Source organism: Uranotaenia lowii, chromosome 2, assembly GCF_029784155.1.
Source record: "Uranotaenia lowii strain MFRU-FL chromosome 2, ASM2978415v1, whole genome shotgun sequence".
In the NCBI taxonomy this organism is placed as follows: domain Eukaryota; kingdom Metazoa; phylum Arthropoda; class Insecta; order Diptera; family Culicidae; genus Uranotaenia; species Uranotaenia lowii.
In genome coordinates this window covers 281058418-281074185 of record NC_073692.1, presented here as the reverse complement: position 1 = coordinate 281074185, position 15768 = coordinate 281058418, and the positions used below count along the sequence as shown (strand labels likewise).

At 36.5% G+C, this 15768-nt stretch overlaps 1 protein-coding gene and 1 long non-coding RNA gene across 5 annotated transcripts in view; one reads left to right on the top strand and one right to left on the bottom strand.

The window, feature by feature from the left end:
* Nucleotides 1-15768, bottom strand: part of LOC129748938 (LIM/homeobox protein Lhx9-like) — a 425064-nt gene that overhangs the window by 126301 nt on the left and 282995 nt on the right. The window lies entirely within an intron of this gene.
* On the top strand, nucleotides 723-1825 carry LOC129748940 (uncharacterized). Its single transcript, XR_008737876.1, has 3 exons — nucleotides 723-967; nucleotides 1046-1119; nucleotides 1181-1825. It is a non-coding gene; the product is annotated as an uncharacterized LOC129748940 (long non-coding RNA).

Sequence of the window (15768 nt, the reverse complement as noted above, 5' to 3'; positions counted from 1 at the left end):
AGCGTTTTGTTCTGGAAGGTTTTTTCGTGGAGAAAATTTCGTCAGGATTGGTACACTAGACTGAGTCGGTGTGTTTTTTCCGACCTCGAAATTTTCTCGTTTGTTTTCGTGAATATATTGTGATTGTTATCTGTTTAAAAGCTTCTTTTTCGAAATCTGTGTAAGGATAGCAGTGACGATTGTGTTTAAAAAATCAGCAGAAGAAAAGAAGCACTCAATCCCCGAAAAATCATTCATAAGCACTTGCTGGATTATCAAACAACAGTGACTGGAAGGTGCAGGGATTATCATCATTAGTGCAACAGGACCATCAAATAGAAATCAACCCACGCTGCCTCCTTCCCTCATTGCCTATCAATGGACTTTGGTGAGATTGTTTCATTTTATTTTGATTATATTTAAACATATTTTGTCAATCCTATTTGCCATATAGGATTCCCCACTGAAACATCCCTTCCATTCCTTTCTGAAACAGCTTTATGGGTCGTATGAGTTCTCTGCACCTAAAGAGTTATTTTTGCTGTTTCAGATAATCCCTTCTATGATTACATTGACTTGTCACGGTGTGCATCATGGTACCACACTGATCTTCAAGAGCAGCACTTGGAATGAATATTGAATCCAGATACTCATTTTGGCATCTTGCGTTGCTCTTGATTATCAGTTGTACCTCGTGTATCAGCCAATGCAAGATGTGTGTAGTCACCCTACACAGCAAAAAAAATTGTAACGTTGGACGATGTAATTTATGACGATGCGAGACAACCTATGTATTTTTATTGATTTTGGTTAAAATATTACATCTAAACGATGTACACAATCCGAACGCGTCATGTTGTGTAATATTCCAACTTTCTATGTACTATTACATCAAGTAGTCAATGTTTATTCCAATTGACATTTTAATTTTTTTTCGTGTCCGAAAGTTTGAAACGGATTGTGGAGTTCAGGAGGATTTGTTCTGTTGGTAAGTAATATCAATATTGAAAATACCTCTAAGCAAAACTATTGGTGATAATTTCTTAACATAATTTTGCTCTTTCAGGAATTTTGGTCATCGTTTATCAGAGATACAAAAGAGTTCCGGAGAAAAGAAAATAAAGAAAGTTATATTCGATGGTGAGTGTTCTGCGTTCAATTTTGTATTCTCCCTGTTAACTTTCTCATTCATTGTTTACAGAAATGGATGACAACGATGTTGCGAAGTTGTAGGACCAATGGCCATCAAAGGGACAGATTAATCGAATACGGAACTGTGCCAATCAGTGTTTATTTCGGGTGTGAATGTCTGGCTGAAGGTAGGATGCCCAGATATGCCCAGTTTCTTTCAAAGTAGGAAGGATACGATCAAACATTTCAACAGGATACTGAAAGGTTCAGCGAAGCAGATGTGACTGAATCCATTTGGATGGTTCCATTCTTCAGTTTGTCATAATTCATGGAATAAGTTAGTTTTTTAGTTTGTCATAATTCATGGAATAAACTCATGTCTTCAGTTTTTAATGGTTTAATTCAGTCTGAAAAAAAATTCTGATCCTTTTATACATATGTACATAAGTAGGAGCTTAAATTTTGAGTCCTTAATTTGAGTTTTAGATTTTTTAACATATCAGAAATTTATTCAAATTTTGAAAATGATAACGGTTAGTTTCATCACAAGATGTATTTTATCTCTGTGCTCGATCTTGTCTACTCCGTTACATATGTTTCGTGTATTTTTTTACATCTAAAACGTGTAGTTGCTTAGTACATCAAAACAATGTAATATTAAATACATTTAGCGACTCGAGTTATGTGCACGTTTTTGATGTAATTTCGCAACACTTTTTTTGCTGTGTATGCTATGCTATGCTATGCTAGGATTGGTACACTAGACTGAGTCGATTTGACGGATTTCTCTATCCCTGGAGCCTAAAAAGCTTCGTTTTAGTTCAAAACTCATCTATGATTTTTTGCAGAATTTTTAAGTAACGTTTACATGAGTAAACTTTTTGGTCTGTAAGGGAAACTGAATATCTTGTACTGAAAAATCAACATCATTTTTGTTTTTTTTTTCTGTGGAAACAAGTCTGCTTATGGTTTGTGTGCCAATTTGTAAATTTTCCAAAGTAAATTTTCCGATGAACAACTTTGTCGAAGACTGTAAATTCTTATCTAATTGGCAAAAAAGTTCTTAGCTGTTCAACAATGGATTTCGGCATTGGCATTGAAATTCAATTGACATCACTGCTGGGAGCTTAGCAACGTATTGTATGCAAAGAAGTCATGACTTATGAAGTATCTCGCTAGGCACCCAGTAGTGATGTCAATTGAATTTATTGTTTTTCAATGTCAAAAGAAATGCCCCCATTCAACACCCAAAAACTTTTTTGCCTAATTAGATACCCAGTTACGGTCTTGGACAAATTGTTCAGCGGAAAATTTCCTTTATAGCAAGTTCACTGGTGTTGGGAAAAAGTGGTAGAAATTTTGACATTTTGAAAATTTTACCATGCAAAAATGTTTTCAAGATCTTGGGGCGTTGTAGTTTTTTACAACACTGTTTCTATTTCAGCCGTATGTGATAGAAATATTGCTATTTTTGCACCACAGCATGCGACAATACAACACGTGTTGTAAAAAAACTTGAAAGCCACAGATCTTGAAAATGTTTTTACATGACAAAATTTTCAAAATGTGCCGTAAGTGTCAACATTTCTACCACTTTTTCCCAACACCAGTGAACTTGCTCTTGGAGAATTTATAAATTGTTACAAAAACCATAAGTAGGCTCGGTTCCACAGATGAAACAGAAATGATGTTTATTATTCAGTACAAAATATTCAATTTTGCCATACAAACATAAAAGTTCAAATTTACTCGTGTAAACGTTACTTAAAAATTATGCAAAAAATTATGGATGAGTTTCGAACCAAAACGAAGCTTTGAGAAATTCGAGAATGCCCCAAAATAAACTCAGTCTATTGGTACACTTTTTGGAAAAAAATATTCAAGATAGATCGTGAGATAGGAGAAAAAATTTTGCACAATCATGTTGGAAACCAGATATGGTCAGGAGAAAATCTTGAGATCGGAAAATCCCGGCTCAGAAATTTTACCTTGCTTATCTTAAGGGGTATGCTCCAGATAGGTTCAAATTTGTTTCAGGGATAAATTTGACAGCAAGTTGATTCTTTGGCAAGCCAAATTGTATATTTGACAACAGTAAACTTGGCTGTTGAAAGAAGACAAAAGTCATTTCAGATTTAAGCTCTAAATGGAAGAAAAGTTAATGTTTCTACCTTAATACATTTAGAGCAAGTTCACTGGTGTTGGGAAAAAGTGGTAGAAATTTTGACACTTACAGCACATTTTGAAAATTTTGCCATGCAAAAACATTTTCAAGATCCGTGGCCTTCAAGTTTTTTACAACACGTGTTGTATTTTCGCATGCTGTGATGCAAAAATAGCAATATTTCTATCACATACGACTGAAATAGAAGCAGTGTTGTAAAAAAATACAACGCCCCAAGATCTTGAAAACATTTTTGCATGGTAAAATTTTCAAAATGTCAAAATTTCTACCACTTTTTCCCAACACTAGTGAACTTGCTCTTAAAAAAAGTAAAAATTTCAGAACGATACAAAAGGAAGAGTTTGTCTTGTGTTGTTTCCAACAGATATTCTTAATTGAAAATTTATCCGATTGCGTGACGTGTTTCTTTTGTGAACTATTTATTCCAAATCACTTCTAAATATTTTTTTGAAACACCTCACTAAAATATCAAAATTTCAAAACTATCTTTTGTTGCATAAAGGCCTGATTTTTTTAATGAGATTAAGGTACAAGTGTTTCGATTTGAAATTTTGTATGGAAAAAGCAAAACATTTTTCGGAGAATGACACTTTTTTGTTTTTTTTTTTTTAATATTTTGTTCTCGAGCAATGCTAATGAAATTCAAATTTATGGAACTTACTAGAAAATTTTCTGGCTTTAACTTTGCCGAAGACGGCAAAACGTTAGGAGTAGCTAGAAAATAGTTATATCGCCTCAAGCGGAGCATTTATTTTTTCATGTAAAAAACTAATAACATTGACAAATTTTCCTTCTAATCTTTTTTATAAAATTCTTAGCCGCTTGTTTTTTTTTTTTTTTTATTAATACTAAAATTTATTAAGGCAATTCACTTTTTACAAGTATTATTTTGCCGTGGGTCAAATTTAATTTTAGAATTAAGGGGAGGTTGGAGTAGGTTTTGGGATGAGGAGGAAGGGTTTGGGTAAAGAACACGATTTGTTTCTTTGATCAATTTCCGAGTCTCGGAATTGATAAGTGTATCGTTTCGTTGTCGATCATCTTCAGCCTCGTCACCGGAGGCGATTGGCGAAGCTTGAGGGGTTGGTCTCTTGCGGGGCGGTGAAACGGTCAAGTTTACTGTTGTAGCTGGTGTGATGCTTTCGGTCGAGTGATGATTTCGTTTTTGTATTTGTTGTTGTTGCTGTTGTTGATCCTTCTGTTGCTTTGGTTCGGTCGGTGCGATGTACTTTTTCGGTTGCTGTTTCTTCTTCTGCTGCATGAATACTTCGTTGTGGGTCTTTACAATTTCTGCATAGCTGGTGATACTCTGATGGTGCGTTTCTACCAATTTACGGGCGGCGTCCAGTGTTACATTCTGTTCGGTTTTCACTTTCAGAACCGCAGTCTCGTAGGGGAACATGCCCTATTATGCGCCACCTAAGCGAATCGCTGATTTTCTATGTATTCCACGTACAAATTGTGTTGAAAATGGGTGCAATCGTTGAAGAAAAGTGTTTTCTACAAATGCCTATGATATTTTGTTACTCAAATTGCTATAGTTGCTTCAAAAACTTGATTTTCAAAAACCATATTCAAAGCCACAGAACAAAACTGTGTTGCAAATACGCGCCGCTGTGTATTCAATATGCGCCTAGCAGCCGAACACACCCGAAAGCAGCCGAAGGCCAAAAACACACCAATACTTACAGACACTTTGACTGAAAAAAAAACCAAAATGGACTAATCAAAATTTTGAAAAAATGAAAAGTAGATTTTTTGGGCTGAATTAACGCTCAAAATATGGTTTTAGACTTTTTGTTCATTTTCAATGAAAATTGGCCTTTTTGAAAAAATTAATGCTATTTTCAGCCTACTACGGTTGGCGCGTTATAACGAGCGCATAGGCCGTGATAGAACATACCCATAAAAAACATACCTTTGCGAATTCAGTATTATTTTTTAGCATAAAATCATAGTTTAGATTCTCCTCTATCGATGTGTCAGAAAATATTGTCTTATTCGTTTTTCTCTGCTTGGTGACACCTTATTGAAAGTGTTTTAAAATTAAGATCAAAATGACGAAAAACCAAAATTGTGAAATTATCACGACACAGGGGCATTTTAAGGAAAAATTCATACTTGCCACGACCAATCACAGCATTTAGAACAAATCTATATATATAAAAAGCAATTATCTGTATGTTTGTTTGTTTGTTTGTTTGTTTGTTTGTCCTCTATAGACTCAGCCGTCTTAAGAGCTAGAGATCTGAAATTTGGCATGGATGCTCATTAGGACCAGGAATGATGAAAAATGTTTTTAGATTTTTGGACGACCCCTTCTGAAGGGGGTCGTCCATACAAGACAAATATTGTTTTCACGTTATTGACGTTATTTTCCGTCGAATTGTGATGAAAATTTGCACATGAGTGTTTTGAGAGACGAGCAATCGATTACAGTTATCAAATTTAGGGTCAGGGGTCGGCCAAAGGGGTCGTCCATATCAACTGATTAATGTTTTTGCGATATTGGCTTTATTTTACATTGGATTGTGATGAAAATTTGCACATGAGTGTTTTGAGAGACGAGCAATCGATTACAGTTGTCAAATTTAGGGATAGGGGTCGGCAAAAGGGGTCGTCCATATTCACTGATTAATGTTTTTGCGATATTGGCGTTATTATACATCGGATTGTGATGAAAATTGGCACATGAGTGTTTTGAGAGACGAACAATCGATTAGATTTATCAAATTTAGGGTCAGGCGTCGGCCAAAGGGGTCGTCCATATTCTCTGATTAATGTTTTTGCGATATTGGCGTTATTATACATCGGATTGTGATGAAAATTTGCACATGAGTGTTTTGAGAGACGAGCAATCGATTACAGTTACCAAATTTAGGGTTTGAGGTCGGCAAAAGGGGTCGTCCATATTCACTGATTAATGTTTTTGCGATATTGGCTTTATTTTACATTGGATTGTGATGAAAATTTGCACATGAGTGTTTTGAGAGACGAGCAATCGATTACAGTTATCAAATTTAGGGTTTGAGGTCGGCAAAAGGGGTCGTCCATATTCACTGATTAATGGTTTTGCGATATTGGCTTTATTTTACATTGGATTGTGATGAAAATTTGCACATGAGTGTTTTGAGAGACGAGCAATCGATTACAGTTATCAAATTTAGGGTTTGAGGTCGGCCAAAGGGGTCGTCCATATTCACTGATTAATGTTTTTGCGATATTGGCGTTATTATACATCGGATTGTGATGAAAATTTGCACATGAGTGTTTTGAGAGACGAGCAATCGATTACAGTTATCAAATTTAGGGTTTGAGGTCGGCAAAAGGGGTCGTCCATATCCACTGATTAATGTTTTTGCGATATTGGCTTTATTTTACATTGGATTGTGATGAAAATTTGCACATGAGTGTTTTGAGAGACGAGCAATCGATTACAGTTATCAAATTTCGGGTCAGGCGTCGGTCAAAGGGGTCGTCCATATTCACTGATTAATGTTTTGCGATATTGGTGTTATTATACACTGGATTGTGATGAAAATTGGACATGAGTGTTTTGAAAGACGAGCAACCGATTTCAAGTTTCGAATTGCAGATCAGAAGTCGGCTGAAGGAGTCGTCCATACCCAACTTTAATGTTTTTGCGATTTTAACGTTATTCTACATTGGATTGAGATTAAAATTTCCGCATAGGGGTTTTGAGGGACGCTCTTTTGCTTTCAGGTTTCAAATCTTGACTCAGGGGTCGGCAAAAGGGGTTATTATCTGTTCAATGTTTTTACTATATTCTCTTGATTGAGCATAGAATTGTAATGAAAATTGGCATGTGGGAGTTTAACAGAAAAGATAATCGATTTCAGGTGTCAAGTTTTGAATCGTGGTCAAAAAAAAGGCCGTCCATGTTAGTTGCTCACTGTTTTCGCGATATTGTCGTGATCATGCATCGGATTGAGATGAAAATGTTCAGAAGAGGGTTATAAACTATGAGCAATTGACTCCAGGTAGCATGTTCCGTGTCAAGGGTCGGCGAAAGGGGCGTCTATATTCACTGATCACTGTTTTCAAGTTCCTGACGTAATTTTACATATAATTTGAAAAGAAAAAATGGCACAAGGGAGTTTTGAGGAACGTAAAATTGGTTTCAATTATCGAATTTCGGGCCATGGGACAGAAAAAGAGGGTTTCATTAAAAGTTCAGTGTTTTGTGCAATAATTTTGTTGGAGGCAGTTAATTGATACCAATTTAAGTGTGAAGGTCAAGCAAAAGAGTCGTGCACACAAACAAATAGTACATGTTTCTGCCATAATGTCTAGATTTTGCAACCGATCGAGAAGAAAACACTCTCACATGAATTTTAATAAACAGCCAATCAACAGTTATATTTGAATTTCAAGTAATAGTAATAGTAGCGACTTTAAACACTGTTGAATTTTTTCCCCAAAATTGTCGAAAGAATGTTTTGAATTCATTTTCTAAACTCATTTTGACGTACCAATGATTTAAAGCGAAACGAAGTTCGTACGGGATCAGCTAGTTGGTAATATTTTGCAGGCTTAAAATGTTTCAGATTCTTCAAAACAATGGTGGCGCGTATTAGCCACATGGGGCGTTATATGAACTTTTCCCCTATGTGTAGACGGGACAATTTCTGTCGAGCGGGGAATGGTTTCCTTTGCAGTTAGCGCAAAACTTGGATTTGGCAGTACATGTTTCGCTGCTGTGGATACCAGAGCAAACTATGCACGCCTTTTCTGTCAAACATTTATTTTTTGGATGTCCATATTTTAAACAATGTCGACATATTAGGGGTTGGGGATAGTAAAGACGTGTCCTCAAACGTATGAATCCAAAATTAATAAATTCCGGAATCACGGTCGAATTTATTGTTAGTATTAGTGTTGGCGTTTCAACGAGTTCAGAAGATGTTTTTTTCATAATCCTTTTTACATGTATAATTTTTTGGGGCGACAGCTCTTTTAGAAGTTCTTCTTCAGACATACCTGCGACCTCGTGGCATCGTACCACAAATTTTCGGCTGTTTAATTCCGGATGGCGACCTAATTCGATTTGCGTGCCATCGATTAGTGTTGTCATGGTGAAGATTTTTCGGGCTTGATCCTTACTGCGAATTTTCAAAACGTACCATTCTTTACTTTTCACAAAGTACCCACTATCTATTTGTCCCGCGTACTGCTCGATCGACCTTGCAATGACGAACGGATTTTTTGGTAGTACAAAACCTTTTCTCGCTTTAAGGAACATGTAGTATAATCTTCCATGTATCCCTTGAGGATCCATCCATTCCGGAATGGTCCTATCCGGATGAACCCCGGGAGAAGGACTCATCCCGCGCACAAAACACTTGTAATCTTTTTACTCATCAAAACAATAGCCTTTAAGATTGGTATTGGAGCGCGTGAAAGTACGTCCGATTGCAATGAAGGCAGAAGACAAACTGTTCTTAGCCGCTTGTAATGTTAGCAAAAAATGAAGCTAAAGAATAGTCAAAACAAAAAAAAAACAAAGACCGACTTCATTTCAAGCTTTAAATTTTCTGGATAATTTAATGTGAAAAAATTTCTTCTACCATATAAATTTCCAAACAAAATTGAAACGCGTTGCGCCAACTCAGGTATCAACAAAATCATCTCAAACTTTACACTGATGCTTGGTGACCCAAAAATCAAGTTACAGGAAGCTTCTCAACGAGAACAGAATCGAAAGGAAAAATTAAAAAAATATCTGAATAAAATACGTTGCATACCGTCATCAGGGGCATCATGCAACACTTTTCAACTTCAATGGCTTCTAAAAACCTAATGTCCACAGATAATCCTACCGTTTGTTCATCAAAAGTTTTAAAGTGAATGGGACATCAAATTAACGTAGTCAGAAAAATAATTGGTTCCACCAGTTATTTTTTAATTTACAAAACATGCGATTTTCACCCTACTAAGAAAAAGGGGTAAGTTGCAAAAACCTTTGAATTGCCAATGATTTTTTTGCCAATGATAGAAGGTCTAATGTAGACCATTTCATCAGAAAAATTTAAGACTCTAAAATCAATAGCTTTCTTGTTAAAATAATATTTCTGAAAATTGGACGAACATCGGTCCGCTGTTGCTAGATTAAGGTTGCCAGAATTTTTTCCACTCCCATCCGGGCCTAGCAATTCCGGGCATTTTTTTCAAAAAAAAACCTGGCAAAATCCGGGCATGGATTTCAATTTTTCAAATCCAAAAACCGGGCAAAATTTAGGTGTTACTATACATAAAAGCAAAGAAAAAATGCAAAAACAAAATGAAATTAATATTTTGTTAATGTAATTGCAGACTTCCAAAAACTTTTTGGATCACTTAAATATTTAAAGGTTTATAAAAGTAAATCAGCGAAATTATTTGAAACAACCGTTGAAAATTAACGGTATGGAAATGGATTTTGCTGAAACTTACTTAAAAACTTTGATTTTTTTTTTGGTTTCTCTGTGAAATTTTAAAAAAATCCGGGCAATATCCGGACTTTTTCACGATATCCGGGCAACCGGGCCGGACCGGACTTTCTCGAAATTTTGCATCAAATATCCGGGCAATCTGGCAAGCTTATGCTAGATTCTTTCCATGGAACAATGAATGCTCTGTTTAAGGCGTTACAACTATTTTCTCATCACGCCTACCGCTTTGTCGCCTTGGGCAAAGTTGTAAGCTCCATACGTTGGAATTTCATTTGCATTGCGTGAAAGCCGAATATTCAAGAAAAACAAAATAAAAGTGACATTCTCCGAACAAATTTTTGCGTTTTTCCATACATAATTTCCAATCAAAACCCATGTACCTAAAACTCATTAAAAAAATCTGCAAAAACTGTGTCGTCCGTTTTTGCCAAAAAGGAAACTTTTCAGACCACAGCGTTTTTGAAATCGGATAAAAGTTGCAAAACAACACACCCTATTCTATATGCAACTCGTGGCAAAAATCGATATTTTTATTACTTGGCGTAATTATCCAATTCGGCTAGCTTCGTTGCGTAGCTGTACGACTCGTGCTAAAAAATCTACTTGTTGCATTTATAACTATTAGCGATTCAATGCTCAAAAGTCTGAAAACAGTATCGAAAATTGCTACTTTTCTATACCGTCTTTTATCTTGCAAAAGTACAGCCCACGACTTACTTGATCAAAAAGTTTTAAGACATTGGTATGGTATGGTCATTTATATGCAGTTATTTGTTGAAATATTTTTTTTTATAATTGTGGCTCGTGGGATTTGTAGAATAAATAGCTGAAAGAGTTTTTTTTAACAAGACAAACACACTCAGTGAAATTTCATGTTTTTGAAGAGGGTTTGTCATGGACTTTACATATGCGAGCATTACTAACCGTGTCGAAAAGTAGCACCTTTTCATAATTTGAGTGTCGAAAAGAGCAGCTCCGATGTGATCAAGTGGATAGGATGACGCGAATCTGGTTTTGATATGTCAGGTGTACTGGGTTCAATTCCCGGTATTGGCAAAAAGGGTTCGAATCCCTTAAGTTGCGACAGGTAAGATGTGTTTCCTTCTATAACTGACTATAAATAAACAAAAATATATCTACATCAACACAAATACATTCACTCCATTACAGTTCTTACGAAGTTGGTTATACACCATGGGTGCGGTGAATCCGTGCACCCAGGGTGTATAACCAACATACATGCATACTAATTTGAGTGTCGAAACGATTACTTTTCAGCACTGAATTGCATAAATTCTCAACTCTGTAGATTCTAGAAGCCTTTGTTAATTTGTAAACAATTTCAAACATCACAATAAACTGTTTATTTGCATAAATGCAATCAAAACGATAATATCATGTTAGAACTTTACTTTTTATAATGATCAATATAGCTTATGGTTGTTTATTACAAAGTAGCTGATCAAATGACAAGCTGTGAGCAGGTTTTCATAGAAAAGGACAGGAAATGGGCTTCATTATTACTTTGTTATTTTTTTTCATATTTGAGTTCGTTACAAACATGGATATCTTCTTTTGTCAATCCTCTCACTCTTTGTCAGTTTTCTCGAAATACAAGCACAAGAAACAAATGGAAGTTTTCTCATTTTTTTATTTTAGATTTATTCAAGTTTTCGTTGAGAAAGTATGTAAAAATTTTGTTATTGTTGATAGTTTTTTTTGTTATTTATAACACAATAAAAAATGACATTTTTACGAGGTGCAGATAATGTAAGAGGCGATTATTTCTGATATAGGACAAATATGTTATAAGCGTTTTCTATCAGCTCTAATTTTTTGAGATTCAGGGTTTTGAAAATACACGCATTTTTAGCAAAACTTTAGAACAGAAAATAGATTTTGAATACAGGTTTCAGATCAACAATTGACTTTCTCAAAAAATCAAATCGCGAGTAGTTTCGACTTCTGAGAAAAAGCAGCACAAGTTTTCTATTGGTATATATTTCTCCGTTTTGTAAAATTCTGGAATTCTGACAGAATTCTAGAATAATGCAGAACCAAAAGGAGTCTCAGATATTTACTAAAGGTCATGTCAAAACGTTTTGCAGTCGTCAGTAAAGTTATTCTACAACATTTAATGTTAGTAACGAAATGTTCTTTAGCGATAGTTAGATAGAAATGGAGAATTTAATTTTTTAAAGCGATGTGAACAAAACATTTTATCATCCGGGTAATATAAGGTTGCCAGAGCTTTTTTTAGTTAAAAAAAAATTTTTCATCATAACTTATCGACAGATTTTAAAATATATTTTAGGCTTCCAAAAAGCTTTTTATGATTATTTTTTATAAAAATTTCTCAAAAAAAATCGTTTTGGAGGCATAAATATAAAAAAAATTACAGAACAATTTGTTTTTTTTGTGTGATTTGAATTGTTTGAATAAATCCGAGTAAAATCCGGGCATTCTTCAATGAAATTTGACTGTTCCCAAATTTGTTATTAAATATTCGGGAAAACCCGGATAAAACCATACAATATGGCAACCTGAGGGTAAGCCCGTATAAATCCAGGAATCTACTTCGTGATGATTAATCTCCGAGTTACAAAAGAAGGATTTAAAATAGGCTTAAGTTGACAATGATACAGTCGAATCTGGATAAGCGAGAGTCCAGGAGACCCAACTTTTTTGCGCTTAAAAAGGTTTTACACTCATCCAGGATCTCTATAGAGGGATTGAAACACATATATGCTAATTTTATAAATAAAAATTAACAAAAACACATTCAATATTTACTGAACATCTGATTAAACATATCTATTCAAACTTATTAACCTTCTTATCGTTTTTGACTGATTTTCAATTTCTCTTCGTACCACCATGTCATGGTTTTACAAAGAAATGTGTTCGGATAAGCTATTTTTTTAATTTCCTTAGTCTAACCAGGAGAAAATTCTCGCTTATAGAAGTTTTACACTCTTACTCATAGAGGTTTTGGGCCTTAAAAAGCATGGGCGATTTCTATCACTTAAAAAGTTTTCTCGCCTAACCAGTTCTCGCTTTTCCAGGTTTGACTGTAGTTCATTTCTAGAATCCAGTAATTTAGTATGAAAATATTCGCAACAGTTCCTTCTTTATCTACGAAGCGGACACATTTCACCAGACAAACACAACCAGCAATAATAAAAACTGGCAAACAACTTTGTGTTTCTAATTGGAGTAAGTTGCGAGTGTACGGATGTGTGCTTGTGCTGCTGATGGCTGTGGGAAAAGCCTTTCCCAGGTCGAGAAAATGTTTTATGGGGAAAACTGTCAGGTGGACTCCGACTCCCCATGGCAAAGTGGGGGGAATATTTAGTGTGCAAGTTTAGGATTAATTATTACATTGTGCAGTGGTAATTGAGGCTTATGTTTCTTCGTAATGAAATTTAATTTGAAAAGTTGCTAATTAAAAAGTTAGCAGCTCACTATCGTGCGATATCAATCTGGATTATTGTGACACGGCTAGTGGGCAGCGGGCGAACGGAAGTCCCGGTCAGGCGGGAGATCCATTTGACGTCGTAAAACTTTCGCTAACGACCATGGAATAATTGGGATGCCCCAACGGATGCGCTATAATTACTGAAAGTATACCTGGGCTCGCGAATAAGCGCGCTGCCTTGCCTTGTCGGCGTCGTTCCATTCTAGGCCAGGCCAGGCCAGGGCAGCGAGTCGAGTCCGCTCCAGGGGATCCTCTGGAGAAGTCAGCTCCACGTCTACAATTCCAACATTCATCTCGTTAATTAAAATCCACCCTTTTTGTTCGAGGCCAACAACACACCCTCGTCGTCGTCGTCGTCGTCGTTCGTCCTGATCGGGACACTCCAAAATACGACCCACCCACCCCCATCTGCTACGATTGGCACAATACCATACTTCCGTACCGCATCCTATCTATTCACGCGAGGGCGCGCTGCTAGGAGGTTCGGATGTCGTCCCAACCCAAACCCAAACTCAAACCGACTAACAGTTCTCATTTTCCCATTTTCCGCGTCTCATCACACCGGCAAAGCGCCACCTAATATCCACACTCACACACACCCGGTCACCCACCCACAACTTGTCGTCGTTTGTCGCTCGCTGTTGTCATCGCATTGCAACGTCGCGCGCGTCGCTGTCGAAAGGACTCAGCCGCTTGTCTTTGCTTGTAAACGAACCGACCGCACACACATATCAATAATGATCTTCCACACAAATGACGCAAATTGCTAATTAATTTAATTAACTTCGTCTTCTAATTTTCAATTCAATTCGCTTGTCTTGTCCATCCGCTTGTCTTCTCCTCCTGCTGCGGCTCCATGCTCTCATCTTCTCTTGTCTCTCTCAATCTAACTGGTGCTTCGGTTGGTTTTCGGTTTGCTATTTTCGATACCGAATTCACATGTGGGAAGAAGTCCTAGGTAGATGGAGGTGGTTTCCTTTGAATGGATTGGAAAATTTACGTGCGAATATCGCAACTAAGTGAGGAGACGATGGCGACAACGATGACGACGACGACGACGACCGAGGGTGGAAGGCAAGCCAATCTCTTGATTATCCAAACGAGCGAAGTTGACCTATATTTCGGTTGACCTTCCGGTATCACGCTATCAATCAGGAGCAACTAAGCTAATGTGTTGATTAAAATCTTGCGGCCATGATTATCTTTTGCCAGGTGCTTTTACCAGTATTTCTCTGTTTTGAGTTCTTCAACTCTATAAAGCGTGAAATGAGATTTGATTTTTTCTATTAGTGTATGAATAATTAGGAACACAAAAATATTGTTAGAACGACCTTGATTTATTTGAAAAATATGAACTGAGAAAATATAAGTTGGATCTTGCCTATATTGTGATAACCCAGATCCCAGATCTCAGCAAGGACCTGTTAAGATGATATTTAAAATAAATACATATAAACTTAACATTGAACATGTCTGAAGCCCCAGACAAGGATAAGGATGAGTATATGCTAGTCGACCCATTGGTCACATGAACTTAGATTAGCTGAAGAGGCAACTATAGGAATTCGGATCAATGTGCAAACGTTCAATTTGCAGGTTAGTGCCCTTCCTGAAGATCTTAGTAAGATTGTCGCAAGATGATATTAAGATGATAATAAGATGGAAAAAAGTTCTCTAAACATTATTACTGCGAACCAAAGTAGAATGGTTTCACCGTGGTCGGGGAACGTTAAAGTAGAGAGATATCCCACGAGTTAAACTACGTAGAAGAAACTGGACCTGTAGCTTAAGATAACTCCATAAACATGTCCAAATAGTGCCGTCCTTTCCTTCTCAACGGATATCGTTGAGGAAAAAAAGGATCTCGTGGATTGGGAATACCCACGGAGTAGAACTTATTTCATAGCCGGTAAAAGTACTTCGAATTAGCTTAGCCGAATCTTAGCCGTCTTCGTCGAGAATCATCTGACCATATGCTTGTTTCGAATTTACAAGAACATCTCACGATCAAAGAACTGTGTCCGATTCCAACGTCTCGTAAAGGATTTTTGTATCAGCATGAATGGTCTTGATCAACCCAAAAATAGCTACAGTAGAATCAAATTTAAAATTGAAACACACCCACATGACAAAGCAATTAATTTAGTGAACTCGATAAATTTGGGCGATTTGCACGATTGAGTGAGGTATTGTGAGGGTCAGAGTACGTGTAGAAGCGCTTCTTACAAGACTCGATTTAGAAGCTTGTGAATCACAAGGCTGGTAGCTTGTTCCAAGCCGATTTACTCGTAATAGAAAATTTTCTTGTTTGTTGGTTCATTATAAGCTTCCATCGTAAATTTCTGCACAGATCGCTGAAACTACGACCAACTTCCACAAAAAGATCATTCATTGAGGCTTGGCACCCTTAGGCTTAGCGACTTTAAGACTTTGCGACCTCTAGGACTGATGACCTAGAGGCCTGACTACAGAAAGACTTTAAGACTTTCTGACCTCAATGCCCTACGACATCAAGGCCTGACGTTATCTAGGCCTGACAACCT